General features: G+C 46.3%; 2 protein-coding genes across 45 annotated transcripts in view; one reads left to right on the forward strand and one right to left on the reverse strand.

Annotated features, from left to right (window-relative positions):
- LOC103351455 (uncharacterized) overlaps positions 1-3398 on the reverse strand; it is a 48534-nt gene extending 45136 nt beyond the window's left edge. For all 3 annotated transcript variants that reach the window (XM_070061522.1, XM_070061520.1, XM_070061521.1), the window contains exons 1-2: positions 3269-3398; positions 1937-2071 (exon numbers count right to left, since the gene is read on the reverse strand). The gene's annotated coding sequence lies outside the window, so the exon portion shown is untranslated. The remainder of the gene's footprint in view (positions 1-1936; positions 2072-3268) is intronic.
- Positions 1-25603, forward strand: part of LOC103347106 (uncharacterized) — a 619502-nt gene that overhangs the window by 128352 nt on the left and 465547 nt on the right. For 15 of the 42 annotated variants that reach the window (XM_070061492.1, XM_070061491.1, XM_070061474.1 and 12 more), the window contains exon 1: positions 19477-24396. The exons of 5 other annotated variants lie outside the window; for them this stretch is intronic. The gene's annotated coding sequence lies outside the window, so the exon portion shown is untranslated. Of the gene's footprint in view, positions 1-1136; positions 1293-1931; positions 2135-3080; positions 24397-25603 lie in introns of those variants that run through there. 22 more of the 42 variants (XR_011383700.1, XR_011383690.1, XR_011383692.1 and 19 more) reach the window with 5 other exon arrangements.

Consider the following 25603-nt stretch of genomic DNA (forward strand, 5'->3'; position numbering starts at 1 on the left):
CAGGAAAGATTAGTCCTGATGGGTTTCTGTGGGAGGGTGACTATGCATAAACCTAGATTTCTGACACCCAATCTCCAGACCTGTGGGAAAATAAAATGTCATGTACTTCAAACTGACCAACCAACCAGGCACTTGATTATGGCAGCCCAAGAAAATTATTAACCCTCAACTAACTATTTTGATTGGCGTGTAGAGACATTTCAGCCATGAGAGAAACACATTCTTCTCAGGTTCATATGAAGAAGTCTCCAAGGCAGATCAAAGTATGAGCTCTGCCGCACAACCACTTAAAGTAATGTATGTCACACAGCTTGTGCCACTGGGCAACTATGGTAATACAATAGAGTTCAATCAATGCAATGAAGATTACTTGGTAAATTTTGCAAGAACTATGGAAGCTAAATAACATACTCTCCAAAACAAATGGGACAAAGAAGACTGTATAGACATTTTAAACTATTTTGAACGAAGCAAATAAAAACACCTTTTGCAACTTTGGGTTGCAATGAAGCAGTGCTCAGAAGGAAAATGGAGCCCGTGAGTGAAATACTTTAGAAAACAATGATGATCTAAAATCAATAAGGGATTCTTATAACCTAGAAAAGTAGGTTGTAAGTAGAAAAGCAATCTGATGTAAATTAGATAAAAAATGAAAAAATAGCAATTTTCTCAGAAATGAATGTAATAGGAAATAGGAAATGGGCAGAATAAAACAAAAAGTCAAAAAATATTTTTTTTGAAAAAAATGCATAAGATTGTGAAACCTCCGCCTGTCTAAGCACAAGGCAAAAAGAGAAGAAACAATGTCTGCTACTGCAAATGAGAAGGGAATCCTCACCTTTCATGGCATGGACAGGAAAAGGAAAGAAAAAAGTACTTTACATACTGTATGCCCACAAGTAGGTTCAACGAAGCCTGAAATTCCTTCAGAGTCAGAAACTACCCAAACTAACCCATGGGCCCGAGCCTTTGAAGAGAACTTTACAGCTACAAAAGGCGAAAGAAGGTGTCAGGGCCATGTGGCTTCATTGGTGAACTCCAGTCAGTTTTACCAAGAAAAATGTCATCCCCATCCAAGCAAGGGGCCATAGTCCTAGGTGTTTACCCAATTAATTTAAAAAACTTTGTCCCCACAGAACCCTGCCACATGACTGTTTCTGGTGGCTTTCTTCCTGATTGCTTAAATTGGAAACCAGGACCAAGAACATTGACCCATCTATCCAAGGGGGTATAACTCAGTGATGAAAATCATTGAGCAGTCAAGCCACAAAAAGGAGCAGAAGAATTCTTATGTAAGTTACCAAATCTAATTCCAACTCTATGAAATTGTGAAAAAGAATGACTAATCAGATATTTAAAATGGCCAGTTCTAGGGTCATGTTCTGGGGTCATTCAAAGGTTCTGGAAACATGAGTAAAGATGAATAACTCCCAGGACTGTACCACCAGAACCAACCTTAGTGCAGACTTGGGAGTTGAGTCAATGATAACATTTCTTTATTGGTTCAGTCTCCATAACAAATGTACCCTAATAATGGAAGTGTCATCAGAAAAAGGGAAGTGGGAGTCCAGTATGAGAACTTTAGGAGCTATCTGTTCAGTTTTCCTATTTTATCTCCAATTGTTAATATTAGCATGAAATCTGGTGGCACTCTCTCAGTAAGATGTCCATTTCAGCCCATGTTGCACAATCGGGCATATGTCTGAACAGTACCTTGAGATGTTACTACTAACAGTGACCCCAAGTTTAAGTTGTTAACATGTCTTCCCTGTGTAGTGGTCACCCTGCTGATTGAGTTGACCAATTCTAATTTTGCAGTCATGGAATGAAAGACACAGATAGCATAGCTTTTTAAGAGTTTTGTCTTAACTATGAGGCCCTGAATAAAGCAGAATCTGATTGTTGAATGAGCTTCATGATTGAATTTGCAGAGTACCTTCAACTGATTCCTTTGTTGTGGGCATCCTGTTCTTTGGCAAGACATGGATTTTTCCGGCCTTCTGTGTGGAATGGACAGTCGATGTACTTGACCTCCGACTTCCTTTTCGTCTAAAACTCTTTAGACAAGAACCTGGAACAGTATGACAATACAGACAGCTGTTGACATCCAGCTGGCAGGAGACCACAGAGAAGTGTATGATCATTGCAGTTCCTCACTTTCTTCCCAGTTTTCCCATTCAATAGTGGATCAGGTTGTTGAAAGGAGTTCGTGTGGTTCTCAGTACTGAATTGGTTAATATGGGGGAGAGTCATTAGAACACAAGCCCAACCCCTCTTCCTGTCTCTCTTCTGTCACTCTGCTTGCTCTTCTACTTTTCCACAATGATGGGACACAGCATGGGACCCTTGATATGGGCACCTGATCTTTGACTCCTAGACTTGAGTATCCTGAGCTTGGGGGTCTTCTTTCTTTGTAATTTACCCTGTCTAAGATGAATTTTTAATGCCATAGAAAACTTAATATCTGTCCTTCAGAGAAAGTGGCTGAGTAGTCTCAAATACCTGTCTGAAAAAGGCAATGTCTGTACCAACTCTGTGATTGCACCTTCATGCCCATGACTTTTCTCACCAAAACCCAGTCCCTAGGAACTCTTCACCTCTCTCTAGACCCTGCAGGGACAGCATACACAGTTCCCTCTCCCATTAGTGAGGTTCATCCATGGCCAGGCTTGCCCATCCAACCCATGATTCTGCCTGAAGACCATCAGGCAGGCCCCTTCTCTCTGTCTTCAGATGTCTGCCCCACTGACCAACGGCGCTGTCCCTCCTCCCCGTTTCCCTGTAACCCCCAAACAGCAGGGTTCATGTGTTTATCCACCCCACCCTGAAATCCCAGTTTCTTCCAATGTGACAAAAAGATATCTTGGTTCAGACTGTTCTTACAGTCTTGGTCTCAGATGGCGACCTCTACAGACAGAAGAGGCTGGCTTGAAAGTGCCTTTTTGTGTGATGTCTGTGTTGTGTTTGGTCTTAATTTTTCCTGACTGAAGAGAGTAGTGTGAGTTTCTTTCCTATCATCATTCTCTGGATAAGGTGCAAACAAACTTGACATTGGAAATAATGTGTTTCTCTAAATTTAGGAAAGATTTTGAAACAACAAACTTAACAGAAGCATCAAAAGTAGAAACTGAATAATGTGGATGACCAACTATCTTTATAAATCTGTAGACAGCCTGGAATGGGGAAATGACAGTCCATGAGGAGAGTGATTAAGCAGAAGGTAAGTGGCCGGTGGAGAAGCAGCATTGTGGAGGTCAGTGTGGCCTACCTGCTGGACAGCAGTTGAGATTTCCCATCGCGGACCACTCTGGATAGGGCGATACACACGTTCCCACCTCACTCAAGTTTGAACCTTTCAGTTCAAGAGAGTGACAGTTGGAATGGCAGGATGATGTCACTCACCTTGTTACCCTGGCGACAGGACACCATGGAATTTTCAAAGTGAGCCATGCCACACTGTAGGTGATGCTGTACTGCTGTCTACACACATATTTTTCAGTGTCCAAGCATGGTCATTTTAGAGTCCAAGTTTTGTTTCCAAAACTGACTCCAAGACCCACACATTATCATTCCCTCCTTGTGAAGTAAGTTGAGTGACTTAAGAGGATCTGTTTCCAATATAGTTGAGGTAACAGTTTGAATGAGAGGCATGACCTAGCACTGTACAGCATCATGTCATCTGCAAACATGGATATTTGGTTTCATCTTCTGTGACATTTGAAGCTCATTGTTTCTTCAATTCTGTAATTGCTCATGCTAATACTTTCTAATTTTTAAGATATATTTATTTATTTGAAAGGCAGAGTTACAGAGAGGCAGAGGCGGAGGCAGAAGCAGAAAGAGAGAGAGCGAGAGAGAGGTCTTCCATCCACTGGTTCACTCCCCAGATGGGTGCAACTGCCAGAGCTGTGCCGATCGAAGCCAGGAGCCAGGCGCTTCTTCTGGGTCTTCTACGTGGGTACAGGGGCCCAAGGACTTGGGTCATCTTCCACTGCTTTCCCAGGCCAAAGCAGAGAGTTGAATCAGAAGAGAAGCATCCAGGACAGAAATTGGCACCCATAAGGGATACTGGCACTACAGGCAGTGGCTTTACTCACTACGCCACAGCACAGCGCCCCGCTGCCCATGCTCATACTTTCAACACTATATCAAGTACGAGTGGTAAAAATTGGACATCCTTGTCTTGTTCTGGATCTGCTTTCAAGTGTTCTGAATTCAGGATGATACTGATTGCCAGTTTGTCATATACATACATGCACACACATGTAGCTGTATCATTTTGAGATATGCTGCTTGTAGAACTAATTTGTTGAGGGTTTTTATAGAGATGGGATGCTGAGTCATGATTTCTCTGCATCTATCAAGATGATCATATGGTGTTCTTCAGTCTGCTACTGTGACTTATATTTATGGGTTTGTGAATGTTGAACCACACTTGCACCTCTGGGGTAAATGCTAGTTGATCATGGTATATGATCTTTTTGATGTAGTGTTGGATTCAGTTTGCTAATCTTTTGTTGAGCATTTCTACATCTGTGTGTATCAGGAATATTGGTCTATAGTTTACTTTTTATGTTATGTCTTTGTTTGGTTTTGGTATCAGAGTAACACTGGCCTCATAAAAAGAATTCAGCAGAATTCTTTCATTTTCAGTGTTTTGGAATAATTTGCAAAGTATTGGAGTTAGTTCCTATCTAAATGTTCTGTAGAATTCAGTTGTAAAGACATCAGGTCCTGGACCTTTCTTTGACAGGAGACTTTAGGTACTTCTTCAATCGCATTGTTATGGTTTTCTATATCTTCTTGAAGTAATATTGGCAGATAGCGTGCACCCAGGAATTCATCCATCTCTTCAAGGTTTTCTAAGTTGATAGCACAAAGTCATTCACAGGAGTCACTTGTAATTCTTTGTGTTTCTGTGGTATCATTTTTCATCTCTAATTTTATTTATTTTAGGTTTTTTCTCTATTTTCTTTGTTAGTTGGCTAAAGATTTACCTGTTTTGCTTATTTTTCAAAATCCATCTTTTCCTTTTTTTTTTTGATTTTAAGAGTTGTTAGTTTTGTTTGAGTTTCATTAATTTCTGCTCTGATTCTCTTGATTTCTCACCTCCTACTAATTTTGGGTATGGTTTTTCTTGCTTTTCCAAGTCTTTAACATGAATATTAGATAATTTATTTGAGATCTTTCCATTTTAAGGGAAGCTTGTTGTTGTAAACCTTCCTCGGAATACTGCATTGGCTGTCCTCAGATTTTGATATGTGTTGTTGATATTCTCATTTGTTTCAAGAATTTTTATTTCTACTTTAATTTCTTCCATGATCCATTAGTCATTCAGTAGCATGTTGTTTAATTTCCATGTATTTGCAGATTTTCTGTTGTTACAATTAATATTTTTAAAGATTTATTTATTTATTTGAAAGTCAGAATTACACAGAGGAGAAGCAGCGGAGGGTGGGGGGCGTCCATTCGCTGGTTCACTCACCAGTTAGCCACAATAGCTGGAGCTATGCTGATTCGAAGGCAGGATCCAGGAGTTTCCTCCAGGTTTCCCACATGGGTGCAGAGGCCCAAGGACTTGGGCCATCTTCTACTGCTTTCCCAGGCCATAGCAGAGAGCTGGATTGGAAGTGGAGCAGCCAGGACTCGAACCAGCTCCCATATGGGATGCTGGCACTGCAGGAGGCAGCTTCACCCGCTACACCACAGCTCTGGCCTGCATAATTGATTTCTAAATGTTTTCCTTTGTGGCTTGAAAATATACATGATGTTCATTTATTTTTTGTTTACTGAGTCTTGATTTGTGTCCTCATCTGGGGTCTATCCTAGAAAATGTTCCATGTGCTGATGAGTAGAATGTGTACTCTATAATTGTTGGGGAAATGATGTTTAAAGTCTCCTAGGTCCATTTGCTCTATGATATGGTACAACTCTGATGTTTCTTTGATGCCTGTCAGTGGTTGAAGCCTCCTGGTGTTACTGTAGTAGAATCTATCTCTCCCTTTAGCCCTAATAATATTTACTGTATTTGTACGGTCTTGTGTGCCTATATTTTCATATATGTTATATTATCTTGATGAATTGATCCTTTTATGAATATATGATATCCTTTTCCCTTTTTGCAGCTCTTAATTTAAAGTCTATTTTATCTGATACCAATATGGTTCCTGCAGCTTGTTGCTGGTTTCCATTTACATGATATATCTTTTTCTAACCCTTCATTTTTGCTCTTTTTTTTAAAAAAAAAAAAAGAGGTACAGAGAGACAGAGACAGGGAGAAAAGTCTTCCATCTGCTGGTTCACTCCCTGAAAGGCTGCAATGGCATGACCTGAGCCAGTCTGAAGCCAGGATCCAGGAGCTTCTTCTGGGTCTCCCATGCTGGTGCAGGGGCCCAAGGACTTGAGCCATCTTCTACTGCTTTCACAGGCCATAGCAGAGAGCTTCTTTAAGATTTTGTAATTCTCATCGTAGAGATCTTTAACGTCCTTGGTTAAGTTTATTCCAAGGTATTTATTGTTTTGTGGCTGTTGTGAATAGGATTGATCTTAGAAGTTCTTCCTCAGCCGTGGCATTGTCTGTGTATACAAACGCTGTTGATTTTTGTGCATTGATTTTATATCCTGCTACTTTGCCAAACTCTTCTATGAGTTCCAATAGTCTCTTAGTAGAGTTCTTTGGGTCCCCTAAATAATGAATCATATCATCTGCAAAGAGGGATAGTTTGAGTTCTTCCTTCCCAATTTGTATCCTTTTAATTTCTTTTTCTTGCCTGATGGCTCTGGCTAAAACTTCCAGAACTATATTGAATAGCAGTGGTGAGAGTGGGCATCCCTGTCTGGTACCAGATCTCAGTGGAAATGCTTCCAACTTTTCCCCATTCAATAGGATGTTGGCCGTTGGTTTTTCTTTTTTTTTAAATTTTTTGACAGGCAGAGTGGACAGTGAGACAGAGAGACAGAGAGAAAGCTCATCCTTTTGCCATTGGTTCACCCTCCAATGGCCACCACGGTCGGCGCACTGCACTGATCCAATGGCAGGAGCCAGGTACTTATCTTGGTCTCCCATGGGATGCAGGGCCCAAGTACTTGGGCCGTCCTCCACTGCACTACCTGGCCACAGCAGAGAGCTGGCCTGGAAGAGGGGCAAATGGGACAGAATCTGGCGCCCCGACCGGGACTAGAACCCAGTGTGCTGGCGCTGCAAGGTGGAGGATTAGCCTAGTGAGCTGCAGTGCCAGCTGGTCGTTGGTTTTTCATAAATTGCTTTGATTGTATTGAGGAATGTTCCTTCCATACCCAGTTTGCTTAGTTTTCATCATGAAAGGGTGTTGTATTTTATCAAATGCCTTCTCAGCATCTATTGAGATAATCATATGGTTTTTCTTCTGCAGTCTGCTAATGTGGTATATCACATTGATTGATTGGCGCACACTGAACCATCCCTGCATACCAGGGATAAATCCCACTTGGTCTGGGTGGATGATCTTTCTGATGTGTTGTTGTATTCTATTGGCCAGTATTTTGTTGAGGATTTTCGCATCTATGTTCATCAGGGATATTGGTCTGTAATTCTCTTTCAATGCTGCATCTTTTTCCAGCTTAGGAATTAAGGTGATGTTGGCTCCATAGAAAGAATTTGGGAGAATTCCCTCTTTTTCGATTGTTCTGAATAGTTTGAGAAGAACTGGAGTTAGTTCTTCTTTAAATGTCTGATAGAATTCAGCAGTGAATCCATCTGGTGCTGGGCTTTTCTTTGTTGGGAGGGCATTTATTACTGTTTCAATTTCTGTCTCAGTTATGGGTCTGTTTAGGTTTTCTATGTCTTCCTGGTTCAATTTAGGTAGGTTGCATGTGTCCAGGAATCTATCCATTTCTGATAGGTTTCTCTGTTTGCTGGCATACAGGTCCTTGTAGTAATTTCTGATGATTCTTTTTATTTCTGTAGTGTCTGTTGTTATGTTTCCTTTTTCATCTCTGATTTTATTGATTTGGGTCTTTTCTCTTCTTTTTTTAGTTAGTTGGGCTGATGGCGTGTCAATTTTGTTTATTTTATCAAAAACCAGCTCCTCGTTTGGCTGATTTTTTGTAATTTTTTTTTATTCAATCCTGTTTATTTCTTCTCTGATTTTAATTATTTCTCTTCTCCTACTAGATTTGGGTCTGGTTTGCTGCAGATTTTCTAGATCCTTGAGATGCATTGAAAGCTCATTTATTTGGTGCCTTTCCAATTTCTTGATGTAGGCACCTATTGATATAAATTTGCCTCTCAATACTGCTTTTGCTGTATCCCATAAGTTTTGGTATGTTGTGCTGTTATCCTCATTTACTTCCAGAAAATTTTTGATTTCTCTTTTGATTTCTTCTATGACCCAGTGTTCATTCAGTAGCATGTTGTTCAATCTCCATGTGTTTGCATATGCTCTAGCGATTCCTGAGTTGCTAATTTCCACCTTCATTCCACTATGGTCTGAGAAGCTGCATGGTATGATTCTAATTCTTTTGAATTTGTTGAGACTTGCTTTATGGCCTAGTATGTGGTCAATCCTAGAGAAGGTTCCATGTACTGCTGAGAAGAATGTAAATGCTTTATGTGTAGGATGAAAAGTTCTGTAGATATCTGTTAGATCCATTTGGGCTATAGTGTTGTTTAAATCTACTGTCTCCTTGTTGATCATCTGTCCTGTTGATCTGTCTATTTCTGAGAGTGGAGTATTTAAGTCCCCCTGTACTATTGTATTGGGGTCTAAGTCTCCCTTTAAGTCCCTTAACAAATCTTTTAAATAAACCGGTGCCCTGTAATTAGGTGCATATACATTGATAATCATTATATCTTCCTGTTGAATTGATCCCTTAATCATTATATAGTGCCCCTCTTTGTCTCTCCTAACAGATTTTGTGGTAAAGTTTATGTTGTCAGATATTAAAATGGCTATAGCTGCTCTTTTTTTCATTTCTGTTGGCATGGTATATCTTTTTCCAGCCTTTCACTTTCAGTCTGCATGCATCTTTGTTGGAAAGATGTGTTTCTTGTAAGCAGCAAATAGATGGGTTTTGTTCCTTAACCCAGTCAGCCAATCTGTGTCTTTTAACTGGACAGTTCAGGCCATTAACGTTCAATGTGACTATTGATAAGTAGTAACTTTGCCCTGCCATTTCCCAAAGATATCTTCTAATATATGCTTTGAACTTCCTGTGATCTTTTGCTGTGAGGTTTCCTTCATTTACCTTCTTTCACATTGATGACCGTGTTTCTGTGTTTCTGTGTGTAGCACATCTTTAAGCATCTTTTGCAGGGCTGGACGAGTGGCGACAAATTCTTTCAATTTCTGTTTGCTGTGAAAGGTCTTTATTTCACCTTCATTCACAAATGAGAGCTTAGCAGGATATAATATTCTGGGCTGGCACTTTTTCTCTCTTAGTATCTGGGCTCTATCTTGCCATTCACTCCTAGCTTGTAGGATTTCTGATGAGAAGTTAGCTGTGAGTCTGTTTGGAGATCCTCTGAGAGTAATCTGATGTTTCTCTCTTGCACATTTTAGGATCTTTTCTTTATGTTTCACTGTGGTGAGTTTGATTACAATGTGTCATCATGAGGATCTCTTTTGGTCACGTTTACTAGGGGTTCTATGAGCTTCCTGTACTAGGATGTCTCTGTCCTTCTCCAAACCTGGGAAGTTCTCTGCTAGTAGCTCACTAAAAAGGCCTTCTAATCCTTTCTCTCTCTCCATGCCTTCAGGAACTCCTAGAACCTGAATGTTGGGTTTTTTAATAGTATCTTGAAGATTCTCGACAATATGTTTTAGATTTCTAATTTCCTCTTCTTTTCTTTGGTTTGACTGTATATTTTCCTGTTCTCTGTCTTCTAAGTCCGATATTCTCTCTTCTGCTTCACTCATTCTGTTTTTAAGGCTCTCTAATGTGTTTGTCATTTGATCTATTGAATTCTTCATTTCATTATTTCTCGTCACTATCACAGTTTCATGTTCTACTAGTTGTTTCATTTCATTTTGATTCCTCCTTAATATTTCATTTTCACAAGAGAGATTTTCTATCTTGTCCATTAAGGATTTCTGTAGTTCGAGAATTTGTTTTTGAGAACTTCTTAATGTTCTTATCAATTTTTTTGTGATCTGTATCTTGCATTTCTTCTATCTCATCATCTTCATAATCTTGAATTGGGGTGTCTATTTCATTTGGGGGCATCATAGTGTCTTCCTTGTTCTTGTTACCTCAGTTTCTGCGTTTGTTGTTTGTCATATTGGAGATATTCTTTGGATTCTTTGCTGTGGTGCTTTTTCTCATTGTACTGTGACTCTAGATTCAGTGGACTGTCTGCTTTTGATGGATCCTTAGAGGCTGTAATGGGTGTGGCCAGAGAGCTCTGTTTGGTTCTTCATGGTTAAGGGTGTGCCAAAGGTGATCCACCCAGATTGTTCTCTCACTCACTTGCTCTCTCTCTCTCTCTCTTTTTTTTTCTGACTCAGTTGGGAAGTAATTCCACACAGCTGAGTGTGATTGAGGGTAGTTGATGTATGAAATCTGGCCCCTGTGGGTATTTGTCTGCTTACCCCTGGGAGTACACACAGAGTTTATGGAGCCCTCAGTGTGGTCTCAAGTTTCTCTGCAGTCTCTTACCAGTTTGCACAAGTTACCGAGTTTGTGTACTCGGTGAGTTCTCTCTCCCCCTGTCAGATTTTCACAGTCTCAGTTCATTAGCTCCACACTTTCACTAACTAGGTCTTAACCTCCTGTTATTTCTCCCAACCAGAGTCAGGTTTTTCTGGTTGGCTAATGGCAGGCACCTCTCTACATATGTAAAATGGCGCCTGCTCTTTGTCTTGCTCAGCTTTCTAAGGTGAGTGGAGAGAGAGGTTAATGTCCATGCCGGTTCCCCTTATTTGTTCATTTTTTCTCTCCTCCAGTCAGCCTGGTGAACTTTCCCCAGTGGGGCTTCAGGCCTCATTCCCTGTCTTTCTGCCTTTCCCCGCCAATGTCTCTGGTTACTGAGGTTTTTTGTCTCACCTCCCCTTCCCGCACTGGCATGCACACTCTGCGACTCATGTGGCTCGGCTCCCGCGGCGGCTCGGCTTCCACGTGGTGGGCGACCTTGCTCTCCCCGTAGGTCCTCCGTGTCACTTCCACTAGATCCAGAAGAGTTTCCTCTGCAATTTTTTCCTGAGGCTACAGTAATTCAACTTTTATTAAATATCTTTTCCTGGACTATCGGTGTGTGCCCTCACTATTCTGCCATCTTGTCTCCGCCCTTTATTATTATTTTTTAAAGATGTATTTATTTGAAAGGCAGAGGTACAGAGAGAGGGAAGGAGGGAGGGAGGGAGAAAGGGAGAGAAGGAGAGAGAGACAGAGAAAGACAGAGAAAAAAGAGAGAGAGAGAGAGATCTTCTGTCCTCTGGTTCACTCCCCAGATGGCTGCAAATTGTTGGAGCTGGGCCAGGAGGCAGGAGATTCCTCCGGGTCTCCCACATGGGTGCAGGGGCCCAAGCACTTGGGCCATTTTCTGCTGCTTTCCCAGATGCATTAGCAGGGAGCTGGATTGGAAGCAGAGCAGCCAGGGCTCGAACCGGTGTCCATATGGGATGCTAGCATCCTGATCTAGCACCTGTGTTCAAGGTGCTATAGCCAAGAGGTGGAGGCAACCTTCTTTGCAGGGCCTCTACACATGGACTGAAGACTCTGACTTGGGTGCAGTTTCACAGCACATACTGGGACCCTTGCTGGTTCTGGGGACCCCAAGCAACTGCCCTCATTTCGTCCAGACCACTATGTCTAGCCTCAGCCCCAGGGCACTGAAGAGAGAGACTTTGCCTGGGATGATAGAAACAGACATCTTAAACGGATGTCTCCCAGTCGATTCCCAAAGGAATCGACCTCATTGGTAATGGAGAATGAAGGCACACATGCTTTTAGGTGCTCTGGAGAACCATGGGGATTGTGGGGAAAGGCAATTAGGGACAGAGTCATGATCAGGCCAAACTGTAGGGCCAGCCAGTCTGCAAGAGAGAATTGTGAATAATACAGATAAGAGTGATGTAGGTAATGAGGTATTAATTTTTTTTTGACTCTGGTCATGTACAAAGATACACATTCTAAGTACTGACATAAATAAAAAGCACAATCAGATAAAGTTTATTTAGAAGATGAGAAAGTGGACACACACACACATGTGAGCATGGGTTGCTCCATGTAGAGAAATCAGTCGCAGTCATGAGTAGACAGTGGGCCAGATTTGCCTGCGAAGAGAATGGGTGGGAGAAGGAAGACAGACAGGGCTCCAGGCAGTCCCTCCAGCCATAGTCTGTGGTGGAAGAGAGACCCCCTCCCTTCTTATGGTCTCTTACGAGCTTGGGGTGGTGCCTTTCCAGGCATGGAGCTACCTGGGAATGAATTATACGGCACCTCTGCGAGTTCCACGTGGAGCTCATTATAAATATTGATAGGTCCCGGATGAAGCAGCAACATCCCAGGAAAGGGGGTGTCTTGATAGACAAGTGAGAGGATAGAATTACACACAGGGGCTTGTGACCTGCATCTCAGCAATCCTAAACAAACTTCCTGCCTATTTCTATCACATCAAAAGAAGCTGAAATGTCAAAAAAGAGACAGCACGCGCGGTGGGTGTCACGCAATGTCCCTTCAAGAGAGCCGTTATTGACTGGATTAGTTTTGTGGGGCACAAAATTTATAACTCAGGACATTGTGGGAAATGATAACGCAACCAGCCAGTGGTTCATGGAGTTCAAGAGCTGGGTGGTTTAGGGGAAGAGAGGAAGAGAGCCCTCCCCATGCACTGCTGTCCTGAATGTCTGCACACATGGAAAAAGCTGAGCCTCTCTGAAGAGCAAAATCAAGAGTTGCAGGGAGGAAACAGACTTTATTAAAATATTAAGCTGATCACTAAGCAAATAAATGAGAAGATAAAAACCAACCAGCCTTTGAGAGGAGAATCACACCCAGCATTGCTATGATCTACAATGTCTTTTCAAAAAAAAAAAAAAAAAGTAAGCAAAAAATTCAGGAAGGCATGACCCACACATTGGGAGGAAAAAGCAGGCCAGGAAACTGCCTGTGAGAGGGCTCAGATGTTGGACTTAGCAGAAAGAGACGTGCATTGGGCCTTTTAGAATGAAAAAATAAAAGTAGCAACCACAAGAAAGCTGGAGTGGCTGCTGTGCTATCAGGCAAGATAAACAACACGAAAATGTTACTGGAGAGAAACAGGGACACTTAATACTGTCAAAAATATATAACATTCCCAGATAAATATCCAGCCAATGGCAAAGGACCAAGATACATGGAACAGCACTGACAAAATGAAGGGAGAAATAGACAAGTCGACCAAAATGGCTGGAGATTTCCACAACCTGCTTTCAGAAACGTACAGAAAAATTCGACCAAAGGTCAACAAGGAAGTGGAAGGTCAGAGCAACACTATAAACCGATTATATCTAACAGACATCTCTGGAACACTTCATCCAACAACGGCAGAATATACCTTCTTATCAAGTGCAAATACAACATCCTGTAGACCATAGACTCAATTAAGCCTAGAGAGAATTATTAAAAGCTGTAACAAATGTAAAAGATAGACACGTATAAAGTTCATTTCCAACACAGAGTAAAATGAAAAACCAGTAGCAGTAAAAAATTGAGGAAATTAAAAAGTATGTGAAACTTAAGCAACACATTTTTTTTAAATTACCTATTTGAGAGGCAGAGTGAGAGAGAGAGAGAGAGAGGGAGGGAGAGAGAGAATGAGAAACAGTAAGAAATCCTCCATCCTGTGGTTCACTCCCCAAATGGCCACAGCAGCCAGGGCTTGTCCAGGCTGAAGGCAGGAGCCTGGAACTCCAGCGTGGGTCTCCCCTGTGGGTGGAACTCAACTACTTGAGAGCATCACCCAGTGCAGCAATAGCAGGGAGCTGGATCGGAAGTGGAGCCTCTGGGACTCAACTGGGCGCTCCTGATGTGGGGTGTGGGCATCCCAAGCAAAGGCTTAAACTGCCGTGCCACCACACGCTCCTCACAATTACTTACAAAAATGCAGCTGTAACAAAGCACCATGAATCCTGCGGCGTAATGCAACAGGAATTCCCTACGTTAGAGCTGTGCAGGGTAGGAGTGGAGGTGGTCCTGGCCGGGTGGCCTTGCATAGGGTCCCGTAAGCCTGCTCAGGTGTGGGCAGGGCTGCATCCCTGTACTACAGACTCTGGGGAGGAGGCGGCTGCTGAGTTCATCCAGATTTTGGGCTGAACTCTGTTCCTCAAGGGTGTAATACTGAGGACCCCCTTTCCTTGCTGTCTATCACCTGCGGGCTGGTGCCATGTTTCCATGTGGCTCCTGTCTACAGTCATGGGCTCCGTCTCTCTCTTGCCCCCTCAGCTCTCTCTGACTTGCCCTTCTGTGTCCCCTCTCTCACTCAGCCCAGATTAAGTTCTCTGACTCCTGCCATCAGACTGGGCCCACTGGTGTGGGGGTGCCTCTGGGAAGGCCCATGGCTGTGACATCAGTGACACCTGCTAAGGCTCTCCTGCCCAGCGACACGGTCACAGGACATAGGGTGAGGACTGGAGGTTCTTTTGGGAGGCCACTCCATCTACTACAGTCCTCTAAACAGGCGTTTCTTGCTGCCATCCCACCACACTTATCCTTTCTGGGTCACCAAGGACCTACACGTTACCAGATCCAGCGGTCAGTCCTCAGTGTGGCTGGCGTTGGCCCTCTGTAACACTGGATCTGCCTGACGCCTTTCTTTGCATGATGGTTTCAGCCCCTGCCTTTACGGTCCTTTGTCCCTGACAGCTCTTGGTCTGCTTTGCTGCTTCCTGCTTTAACCCACCGCCTGGAGCTGCCTGGCTCCAAGGCTCTGGTCTTGAATCTGTTCTCCCTCCAACTAAGTGGTTACACTTCTTCAATAGCTTGAACAGCTATAACTCTATGATTCCTGAATGACCTGCTGGAGTGATTGAGACTACTGGCATTGTGGCATCCCTGAAATTAAGAACTGGCTTCAGTAGAATGCCGCCCTGCATTTGACGACTGACTCAGCAATCCATGGTGCTGGATGTAGACCAGGAGAGCTCTTTTCTCCCGAAGTGGACGCCCAAGATGAGAAAATCGCATCACTGGAAGTTGTCAATCACACCCTGCTGATCCATGATCCTGTGGAGCTCAAGAGAGGCTGGGGGAGGCAGAAGCAGTGCCTCTGCCTCTCTTCTCACTCGGCAATTGATTATTGGGGTCTAATACCAAGTGTATAGCCACCACTTCCTCTCCTGAGTATCATAAAGTGTATTTTCACTATCCCTTACTATAAAAGGTGACTTTTTTTAAAGGTTATATTTATTTATTTGAAAGGCAGAGTTAGAGAGTGAGAGTGAGAGAGAGAGATCTTCCATCTGCTGGTTCACTCCCCCCATGGCTGCAATGGCTGGAGCTGGGCTAGTTCAAAGCCAGGAGACAGGAGCTTCTTCTGGGTCTCCCACATAGGTGCAGGGGCCCAAGGATTTGGGCCATCTTCCACTGCTTTCCCAGGCCATAGCAGAGAGCTGGTTTGGAAGTGGAACATCCAGGACAAACTGGCACCCATATGGGATGTCGGCACTACCTGCTAAGGCACAGTGCCGGCCCTTTTCTTTTTGTTTTGCAACTGTTTTGACTCTTTATTGATCCAAAAGGTGTTCATGGGGGGCCAATTCTTCACTGTGCCCCCACAGAGAATACAATCAAGAACAGGACAGGTAGGGAGCTTACAGACAGGTGACGAATAAGAGAGAGGGAAGTGCAGGTTGTGATTAGGGTTTGAGATAAGAAGAGAGACAGGGCACCTCATGGAGAAGAAGCCAGGACAGTGTGGAGAGGCATCATAAGAGAGGACCTGAGATGACAGCATTTCAACTCAACCTCATGGATGAGAAGCAGCTGCCATCACCACACTGGCATCCCCAGAATTCTTGGCTGAGTGATCAGCAAGCCTCAGGAGGATACAGCTGAGCCCTCTGGAGTGGGGGGGGCTTCATGCAGGGCTGATGCGACTGGAGCCCAGTGCATGGGGACACTGTATTGCTTGCAAGTCTGAAGGCGTGCTCAGGGCACAATGTCAGACCTCCAGGCCAAGGTGCACTCAGGGCCCTCCTCACACAGGTCACTGTAGGCCCTGGTGCGGGGCCACAATGTTACTCTGCAGGGTTTTGCAGCATGGGACTGAACATGTCACATCAGTGTTTGCCATGCCTGGTTCTGACTGCCAGTAGATGATGGTTGGAAGGCAAGGCCATTGTGAAGCAGGGACCCAGTCAGCCAAGGGCGTAGCCATGATCTGCAATACCTGGGGCTCCGTCCTGGGAGTGGCAGTGACCTTGGAAGAAGCAGTGGACAGAACTGCAGTATAGGCTGGAGACCCGGCCTGCTGCGTGCACTCTCCTCGCAGCCCGGAGCACAGATGCAGTGACTACTCTGCCTTGAAAGCAGCAATTTCGGGGCCGGTGTTGTGTCCCAGCTGCTCCTCTTCCAAGCCAGCTCTCTGCTGTGGCCTGGAAAAGCAGTGGAAGATGGCTCAAGTGCTCTGGCCCCTGTACCCAAGTGGGAGACCCTGAGGAAGCTCCAGGTTCCTGGCTTCAGATTGGCGCAGCTCTGGCCTTTGTGACCATTTGGGGGGTGGACCAGCAGATGGAAGACCTCTCTCTCTGTCTTTCCCTCTCTCTGTCTGTAACTCTAACTCTCAAATAAATCATCTCTTTTTATTTTTTTGACAGGCAGAATGGACAGTGAGAGAGAGAGACAGAGAGAAAGGTCTTCCTTTCCCGTTGGTTCACCCTCCAATGGCCGCTGTGGCTGGTGTGGCCGGCGCACTGCGCTGATCCGATGGCTGGAGCTAGGTGCTTCTCCTGATCTCCCATGGGGTGCAGGGCCCAAGCACTTGGGCCATCCTCCACCGCACTCCTGGGCCACAGCAGAGAGCTGGACAGGAAGAGGAGCAACCGGGACAGAATCTGGCGCTCCGACCAGGACTAGAACCTGGTGTGCCGGCGCCGCAGGTGGAGGATTTATTTGGCACCGGCCAAACAAATCTTTAAAAACCCCAGAAAAACCAAAAAACCTGAGTCTGAAAAGTAATCCCTTTGATCCAAGGTCATATATTTTGTATCTCTTAATAAGAAAATTTTATAAATATATATTTAAATATTTATTTATTTGAAAAGCACAGCTATGAACAGAGCGGGAGAGACAGAGAGCGAGTGAGAGAGAGAGAGAGGGAGAGAGAGAGAGGTCTTCTATCCACTGGTCCACTGATGGCCAGGAAATCCAGGGCTGAACCAGGCTGAAGACAGGAGCTAGGAACTTAATCCTGGTCTCCTATGTGAGTGCAGGACCCAAATACTTGGGCCATCTTCTGCTTTCCCAGGCCATTAGCAGGGAACTGGATTGGAACTTGAGCAGCTGGGACACGAACTGGCATGATGGCATTGCAGGCAGCAGCTTAGCCCAGCCCCCTGTAAATATTTTTAGAAGTCATAGTAAGTCAGGCACTTTAAAAAATTATTTGTGTGTGTGTGTGTGTGTGTGTGAGAGAGAGAGAGAGAGAGAGAGAGAGAGAGCAAGCTCATCTTCTGGTTCACTCCCCAGATGCCTATAACTAAGGCTGAAGCCAAGAGCCAAGGACCCAGTCCAGGTCTCCCTTGTAGGCTGCAGGGACTGAAATACTTGAACCATCCACACTGTCTCCTGAAGTCTGCTTTAGCAGGAAGCTGAAGTCAGGAGCCAGGGCTGGGTATTGAATCCGGGTCTCCAGTGTTGAATATGGGTGTCTTAAGTGCTGGGCCAAACACTCATCCCCATCATGCACTTTTTTTATGACAGGCAGAGTGGACAATGAGAGAGAGACAGACAGACAGAAAGGTCTTCCTTTGCTGTTGGTTCACCTTCCAATGGCCACTGTGGCCAGCGTGCTGCGGCCGGCACACCACGCTGATCCGAAGCCAGGAGCCAGGTGCTTATCCTGGTCTCCCATGGGATGCAGGGCCCAAGCACTTTGGCCATCCTCCACTGCACTCCCTGGCCACAGCAGAGAGCTGGTCTGGAAGAGGGGCAACCGGGACAGAATCCGGCACCCCGACTGGGACTAGAACCCAGGGTGCCAGCGCCGCAAGGCGGAGGATTAGCCTATTGAGCCACGGCGCCAGCCCTCTTTTTTTTTTTTTTTGATTTATATACAGTGAGAGAGAGAGAGAGAGAGAGAAAGGTCTTCCTTGCATTGGTTCACCCCCCAAACAGCTGCTATGGCCGGCGCTGCGCCAATCTGAAGCTGCCTCCTCCAGGTCTCCCATGTGGGTGCAGGGCCCAAGCACTTGGGCCATCCTCCACTGCCTTCCTGGGCCACAGCAGAGAGCTGGACTGGAAGAGGAGCAACCGGGACTAGAACCCGGTGCCCACCCCGTCATGCACTTTAAAACCTTTCTTCAGTCTCTCAAATACTTTGAACAAAACAAGACACAGATAATAAAGGAATGAACGGTTTTCCAAAAAAGCAGTGTCTTTAAAATACAGAGTACAGCACACCCTCCACATTCCACAGTCATGGCTGCTTGCTGCCATTGTCTAGGGTGTTCTGGGCCTCCCTGGGCCAGGCTGTGCTTAGCACACACTTGGTCGAGCCCCCCTCGCCATTCCCAGTGCTGTGCGCTGAGTGGAAGGAGATGGAAGAGGCAGATTCTGCCCTGGTGCAGGGAGAACTGGTTCTGTTAGCCTGAGAACCTCTGCTCCCATCATAGTTAAGAAACAAATGAATAGAGATCTTGCTTGATTCCCTTTCTAGACATAAACACATCTTGAAGATCAAAAATAAAACACCACTGAGCATACGCAGTGGATGGCCACTGCATAGTGGACAAAGTGAGGGAAGGTGACATCTGTCCCAGGAGGTCCCTTCTCTGGGCTGGCCTGTGGTTGACCTTTGTGGCCACTTTCTGGTAAGACGCACAGCTTGGTCGCATGTTTACATGGTTTAGCTATGGAAGGACACAGACAGCCTTGTATTGTTGGGAACAGATGGAAAAGTCATCACAATTTCCCCTGACCTTTTTTAGTAAAGGAAAACATTTTCATCAGATTGCATAAACCACTGGCTCGGGGCCAGTGTTGTGACACAGTGGGTTAAGCCGGCACTTGCAACGCTGGCATCGATACCAGAGCACAGATTGAGTCCCACTTCTTCTCCTCCTTCTCCTTCTCCTTCTCCTTCTCCTTCTCCTTCTCCTTCTCCTTCTCCTTCTCCTTCTCCTTCTCCTTCTCCTTCTCCTTCTCCTTCTCCTTCTCCTTCTCCTTCTCCTTCTCCTTCTCCTTCTCCTTCTCCTTCTCCTCCTCCTCCTCCTCCTCCTCCTCCTCCTCCTCCTCCTCCTCCTCCTCCTCCTCCTCCTCCTCCTCCTCCTTCTTAAAATTTTATTTATTCGAAAGAGTTAGAGAGGTAGAGCCAGAGAGAGAGAGAAAGAGGTCTTCATCCGCAGGTTCGCTCCCCAAATTACTGCAGAGCTGAGCTGATCTGAAGCCAGGAGCCAGGAACTTCTTCCAGGTCTCCAACACGGATACAGGGGCCCAAGAACTTGGGCCATCTTCTACTGCTTTCCCAGGCCATAGCAGAGAGCTGGATCAGAAGTGGAGCAGCCGGGACTTGACTGACACCCATATGGGATGCTGGCACTGCAGGCTAGGGCTTTAACCCGCTGCGCCACAGCACAGACCCCCCTATTCCACTTATGATCCAGCTCTCTGCTAATGTGTTTAGGAAGCAATGGAAGATTGTCCAAGTACTTGGGCTCCTGTCAACTTAATTCCCTTAAAAATACTATTTAATTATGCAAATAAGATTAATCACATCATCAAAAAGCGAGTTACCTGAGTTGGCTATTTAGCAGATTGTGTTATTTCAGTGTCTACAGAGATGTGACTATCTCTAAGATAAAAGCTCAACTTGTGGAGTGCAGGTTAGTTTTCCAGAATGTGGCCCCCGCCCCCAGTCCTGGACATCCCAGGAGCCCCGCGTGCATTCACAGGGCTCACACTACACACACCTGCTGCTCTGAACAAGTGCACACCAAGCCGCACGAGTGTTTTGCACTGAGGGCTCCTCACATGCACTCAACACTCTTCTTTCCTGTCCTCCTCACTCAGATCTGCCAAAGCCTCACAGATCACACATCTGAGTCAACTAAAATAGTTCCAAGTTCTACGGCACTAAGGTCTATAAGGCACTTGTCCACTTAAGGCAACGACTTCCAGTGCCTACCGGGAGAAAGGACATTTTTATGCTGTTCTCTGCCTGTCTTCTTTTCCGTGATAGATTTCTTATCAGTCTCCATTTTGTGGGTGAAAAGAAGCAGTTTCATTTGGGTGATGTGTGAAGTCTTTGATGAGAGTGTTTACAATAAAGCTTTTTTAAAAAATATGTATTTGAAAGGCAGAGTGACAGAGAGGGTAGAGTAACAGAGAGGGAGACAGAAAGAGAGAGAGAAAGAGAGAGACTCTTTCATCCACTGGTTCATTCCCACGTGAGTAGCAGGGGCCCAAGGGCTTTGGCCATTCTCTACTGCATTCTCAGGCACATTAGCAGGAAGCGGGATAGGAAGCAGAGCAGCCAGGACTTGAACCGGTGCTCCAATATGGGGTATAGTTTTTGCAAGCATTAGCTTAACCCACTGTGCCAAACACTGGCCCCAGTACTTTCAGATTTAGATAGACTCATTTTTTTTTTACTCCTTAAAAGCAACGTGTAAGAATTTGGGGAATTGAGGGATATGTTAGTACAAAAGTTACCTGTTTAGAAAGTATCAGTATTTTCCTACAATTTGTTCCATGCTAGCCAAGACAGCCAGTAGTGGATGGCGACCGTTTTCTATTTTCCTTTTATGTTTCAATTGTCTTTAATATAATTGATACTAGAGGGGCTGGTGTTGTGGCACAGTTGGTTAAAGCTGCATCCTGCAGTGTTGGCATGCTATATGGGTGCCGGTTTGAGTCCCAGCTGCTCCACTTTTGATCTAGCTCTCTGCTAATGTGCCTGGAAAAGCAGTGGTGAATGGCCCTAGTCCTTGGGCCCCTGCACCCACATGGGAGACCCGGAAAAACTTCTTGGCTCCTGGCTTCAGATCAGCTCAGCTCCGGCCACTGCGGCTACCTGGGAGTGAACCAACAGATGGAAGATCTCTCTTTCTCTCTCTCTCTCTCTCTCTCTTTATCTAACTCTGCCTTTTAAATAAATAAATCTTTAAAAAATAGTTGGTACTAGGAGAAACTCATTCCTTTTTGGCCTTGAGCCTCAATGGCAACATTCATTTAGTTGGCTTAATACTTTCCAAAGAATGTTCCCTTGGACAAATAAAAGAAGTTGCTAGAAAACAAAATTATCAAGGCAGAGTTTTAATTTCCCAAGACGGAAAAATAGAAATTATTTTGTGGATGTTTTTTCCTGAAGTGTAAAGGTATAAAGTTAATTGGGAGGGTCCAGCGCTGTGGTGTAGCAGGTAAGCATTTGCTTGCAGTGCCAGCATCCCATATGGGTGCTGGTTCGAGTCCTGGCTGCTCTACTTCTTATCTTGCTCTCTGCTATGGCCTGGGAAAACAGAAGATGGGTCCAAGCCTTTGGGCCCCTGCATCCTTGTGGGAGACCTGGAGGAAGCTCTTGGCTCCTGGCTTTGGATCGGTGCAGCTCCAGCTGTTGCAGCCAATTGGGGAGTGAACCAGTGGATCGAAGACCTCTCTCTCTCTCTGTAACTCTGACTTTGAAATAAATAATAAATAAATCTTTCTTTTTTAAAAAAATTTTAGACAATCTAGTGAGATTTTTTTTAAAGATTTATTGATTTATTTGAAAGTCATAGTTACATAGAGAGAGGAGAGGCAGAGACAGAGGGGAAGGGAGAGATAGAGATAGAGATAGAGATAGAGAGAGAGAGAGAGAGAGAGAGAGAGAGAAAGAGAGGTCTTCCATCTGATGGTTCATTCCCTAATTGGCCGCAATGGCCAGAGCTGCGCCGATCTGAAGCCAGGAGCCAAAAGCTTCTTCTGGGTCTCCCATGTGGGTGCAAGGTCCCAAGGACTTGGGCCATCTTCTACTGCTTTCCCAGGCCATAGCAGAGAGCTGGATCAGAAGTGGAGAAGCTGGGTCTCGAACCGGCGCCCATATGGGATGCCAGCGCTTCAGGGCAGGGCGTTAACCCACTGTCCCACAGCACCAGCCCCATAAGTAAATCTTTCAAAAAAAAAAAAAGAACCCCACCCTGGTTAAAATGCCTGCTCCCATATTGTACTGCTTGAGTTCCATACTCAGCTCTGGCTCCTGACTCCAGATTCCTGCTGATACAGGCTCTGGGAGGCAGCAGTGTTGACTCAAGTCATTGGGTTCCTGGCAACCACACGGGCGACGCAGCTTCAGCACAGCTCAGTACTTGCTCTTGCAGGCATCTGAGGATTGATCCAGCAGATGGGAGCTTAGCTGCCTGCCCTTCCTCCCCTGCGTCATCAGTGCCCCCTCACACGGGGTCAGTCCTGGTCTCCAGTATCCTACACCTTATCTACAACCCCACCCCTCAGAGCAACCCCAGAGCCCTTGAGGCTGACACCTGTGCCTGCTTCCCTCTAGTGAGGGGTAGCGGAGGGGCAGAGGTACAAGTGAGCTGCTTTGCATTGCTTGAAAGCCCCCACGGCCCCCTGTGGTCCCCTGCACCAATATCTGGGTGGCTGACGAGGAAGAGAAACCCACTCACCCCCAGGTGCACCCTCCACTCTGCATGCTCCTTCCCAGCGCTGCGTCTGATTGGTGGTCGGTTCTCAGCACCTCCTCCACTCCACCCACCGGCCCCGCCAGGGGAGTCCCCATCACCTCTGACCTTGCGTCGGGTGCCAGCGGCCTCTGTGTGGGCACACCCCACAGTCTCCTAGGTCAGTCAGCCGCCTCACCTCCACCACCTCCTTCCTGTCTGACCACGCCCTCCTGCCCGAACTGGCTTCTCTGGGTTCCTGGGCCAGACATGCTCCAGTTCTCCCTCTTTAGAGTCTGTTCCCAAATGAACATCTCAGCCTTGACCCTGATCTGCTGTATCACTGACCCAGCAACTTGAATTTCAAGAAATTTTTTAGTTAAAGAATTTATTATATATATTTAGTTGAGAGGCAGAGAGAGAGTGAGAGAGAGAGTGAGAGAGCGAGAAAGATAGCAGTCATATACTGGTTCACTCCACAAATACCCACGACAGCTGGGGCCTGGGCTGATGCCAAGAGCTAGGAACCCAGTCCGGGTCTCCTTCATGAATGATAGGAACACAATTCTTTCAGCCATCGTCTGATGCCTCCCTGCACCGGCATGAATCTAGAACAAGAGCCAGAGGCAGGACCTGAACCCACGCACTGCAATGTGGGATGCAGGTGTCATTTTTTTTTTAAATACCAATTGCTCCCTTATCTTTGAATGTATTTCACTAACTTTTTTTTAAAGATTTATTTATTTATTTATTTGAAAGGCAGTTACAGGGAGGCAGAAGCAGGCAGTGGATATCTTTCCATTCGCTGGTTCACGCCTCAGATGACCACAATGACCGGAGCGTCACCAATCTGAAGCCAGGAGCCAGGAGCCAGGAGCTTCCTCTGGGTCTCCTACGTGGGTGCAGGGGCCCAAGCACTTGAGCCATCTTCTGCTGCTTTCCCAGGCCGTAGCAGAGAGCTGGATCGGAAGTGCAGCAGCCGGGACCTGAACCAGCGCCTATATGGGATGCAGGCACCGCAAGCAGCAGCTTTACCCACTTTGCTACAGCGGCGGCCTCCAGACGTCATTTTAACCACTAGGCCAAATGCTCACCATGAGAAGATTCTTTTTAAATTTTTTCAATTGTTTTTAAAATTTATTTTTTATTTGAAGGCGCAGGAGGGGTGGGGGAGAGGGGAAGAGAGAGAGAGCTTCCATACGCGGGTTCACTCCCCAAATGGCTGCCATGGCCTAGGGCTGGACCAGGCGCCAGGAGCTTCATCTGGGTCTCCCACTTGCAGGGACACAAGTGGTTCCGTAAGGGATGCTGGCATCGCAGGCGACGGCCTAACCTGCTAAACCTCGCCGCCGGCCCTGTCTTCGCTTTTTGATTGGTTGGTGCCCTTCCGCATCATCCAATCAGAATGAGTCTCCGGGACCCGCCACCTTAACACCGAGGCTATAAATAGGCCGCTGAGCTTCCCCCTCGCCATTTTCTCCGCGAGGCCCGGCTTTTCTGTCCTTCGGCCAGGGGTTGCGCGGTCACCTAACGGCCGTGCGGGGCTCCAGCGCCGATCCCTGGATCCCTGGACAGGACGGCAGCGGCGGACGCCGGCGGGAAGGGCGGGCCCGCGGCCGTGTGCCAGGTGAGGGCGCGGGTTCGGCCGGGCCGAGAGCTTTCCCGCGTCCGCGCGGCGCCGGCTCCTCAGGCCTGGCGAGTCCCGGTGTCCGCGGCCGGAGCGGCGCCGTCGGCCCTGACCCCGTCCCGGAGCGGGAGCCGGGAAGGGAGAGCGAGGACCCCGGCGTCCGCGTGGCTCCTCTCGGTCAGCCCCGGCCGGGCAGGGCTCCTGCGGAGACGCCGCCCGGCGGCCTCGGCCTCTGAGGAGGGAGCGGCGCGGCCGCGCGGCCCCTCGTGGCCCGGGGTCCCGGCGGTGCCCGCGGGGCGCGGACACTGAGGGGTCGGGAGGAGGCGCCTCCGGGGCGGATGGTGGGGGACCCCCGCTGGGCGGGGCGGGGTGGGGGTCACGATGCCCGCCCCGTGCTGGGAATCCTCTCCTTCGGGTGTGTCTGGTGTTGTGTCTGGGGTTCACGGCTCTACTTCGGACTCGTTTTCACTTCAGGGTAACAAATCCCAGCCGCCCTCCCCTCTCTGCGGAGGGCACGTTCCAGGACCCCAAGCGACCCCTGAGGACGCAGATCGTATGGAACCCTGTGTATACCATGAGTTTTTAAATGTACATCACGCAAGGTGCATTCGTAAGTTACCCGCAGTGCAGGTCAGGTGTTTAGACGAGAGGTTCCGATGCTGGTTCCGAGGTCCATGTCTCATATTGCAGTACCCGAGTTTGCGACCCGGCTCTGGCTTCCGACTCTGCCCACTAATGCGTAGCTTGGGAAACAGCAATGACCGATGGATCGTGTCATTGAGCGGCTGCTGCCCACGTGGTAGACCCTGATGGCATTTTTGGCTCCACACACGTGGGTAGAGAGCCAGCAGATGCGAAGTGTGGCTCTGTTTCTCAAGTAAAATTAAATAAATAAATAAGGGGCATTAGAGGTTTAAAGCACCAATCTCCTTATAAATATGGGACAGTTGTTATAACTGGTGAAGTGAAAGTAGTGACATTGTTGTAGAGGGAGAAAATAGATTACTTTTATTTGGAGCTGCAATAGTTTGTTGGTTCCTAAAACCAATGGGTTATTTCTAACTTTATAGCTTAAGAAAACCATATTACTGTGTGTCTGAGCATGTTAGCCGTTTTTGCATACTTCCTCAGTGAATAAGGAGACTGAAGTTTCTGTTTTTACATTCATGAGCTAATGTTGTCTCTTTACAATGCGTGTTTCGTGAAA

This window comes from Oryctolagus cuniculus, chromosome 17, assembly GCF_964237555.1.
Source record: "Oryctolagus cuniculus chromosome 17, mOryCun1.1, whole genome shotgun sequence".
Taxonomy (NCBI): domain Eukaryota; kingdom Metazoa; phylum Chordata; class Mammalia; order Lagomorpha; family Leporidae; genus Oryctolagus; species Oryctolagus cuniculus.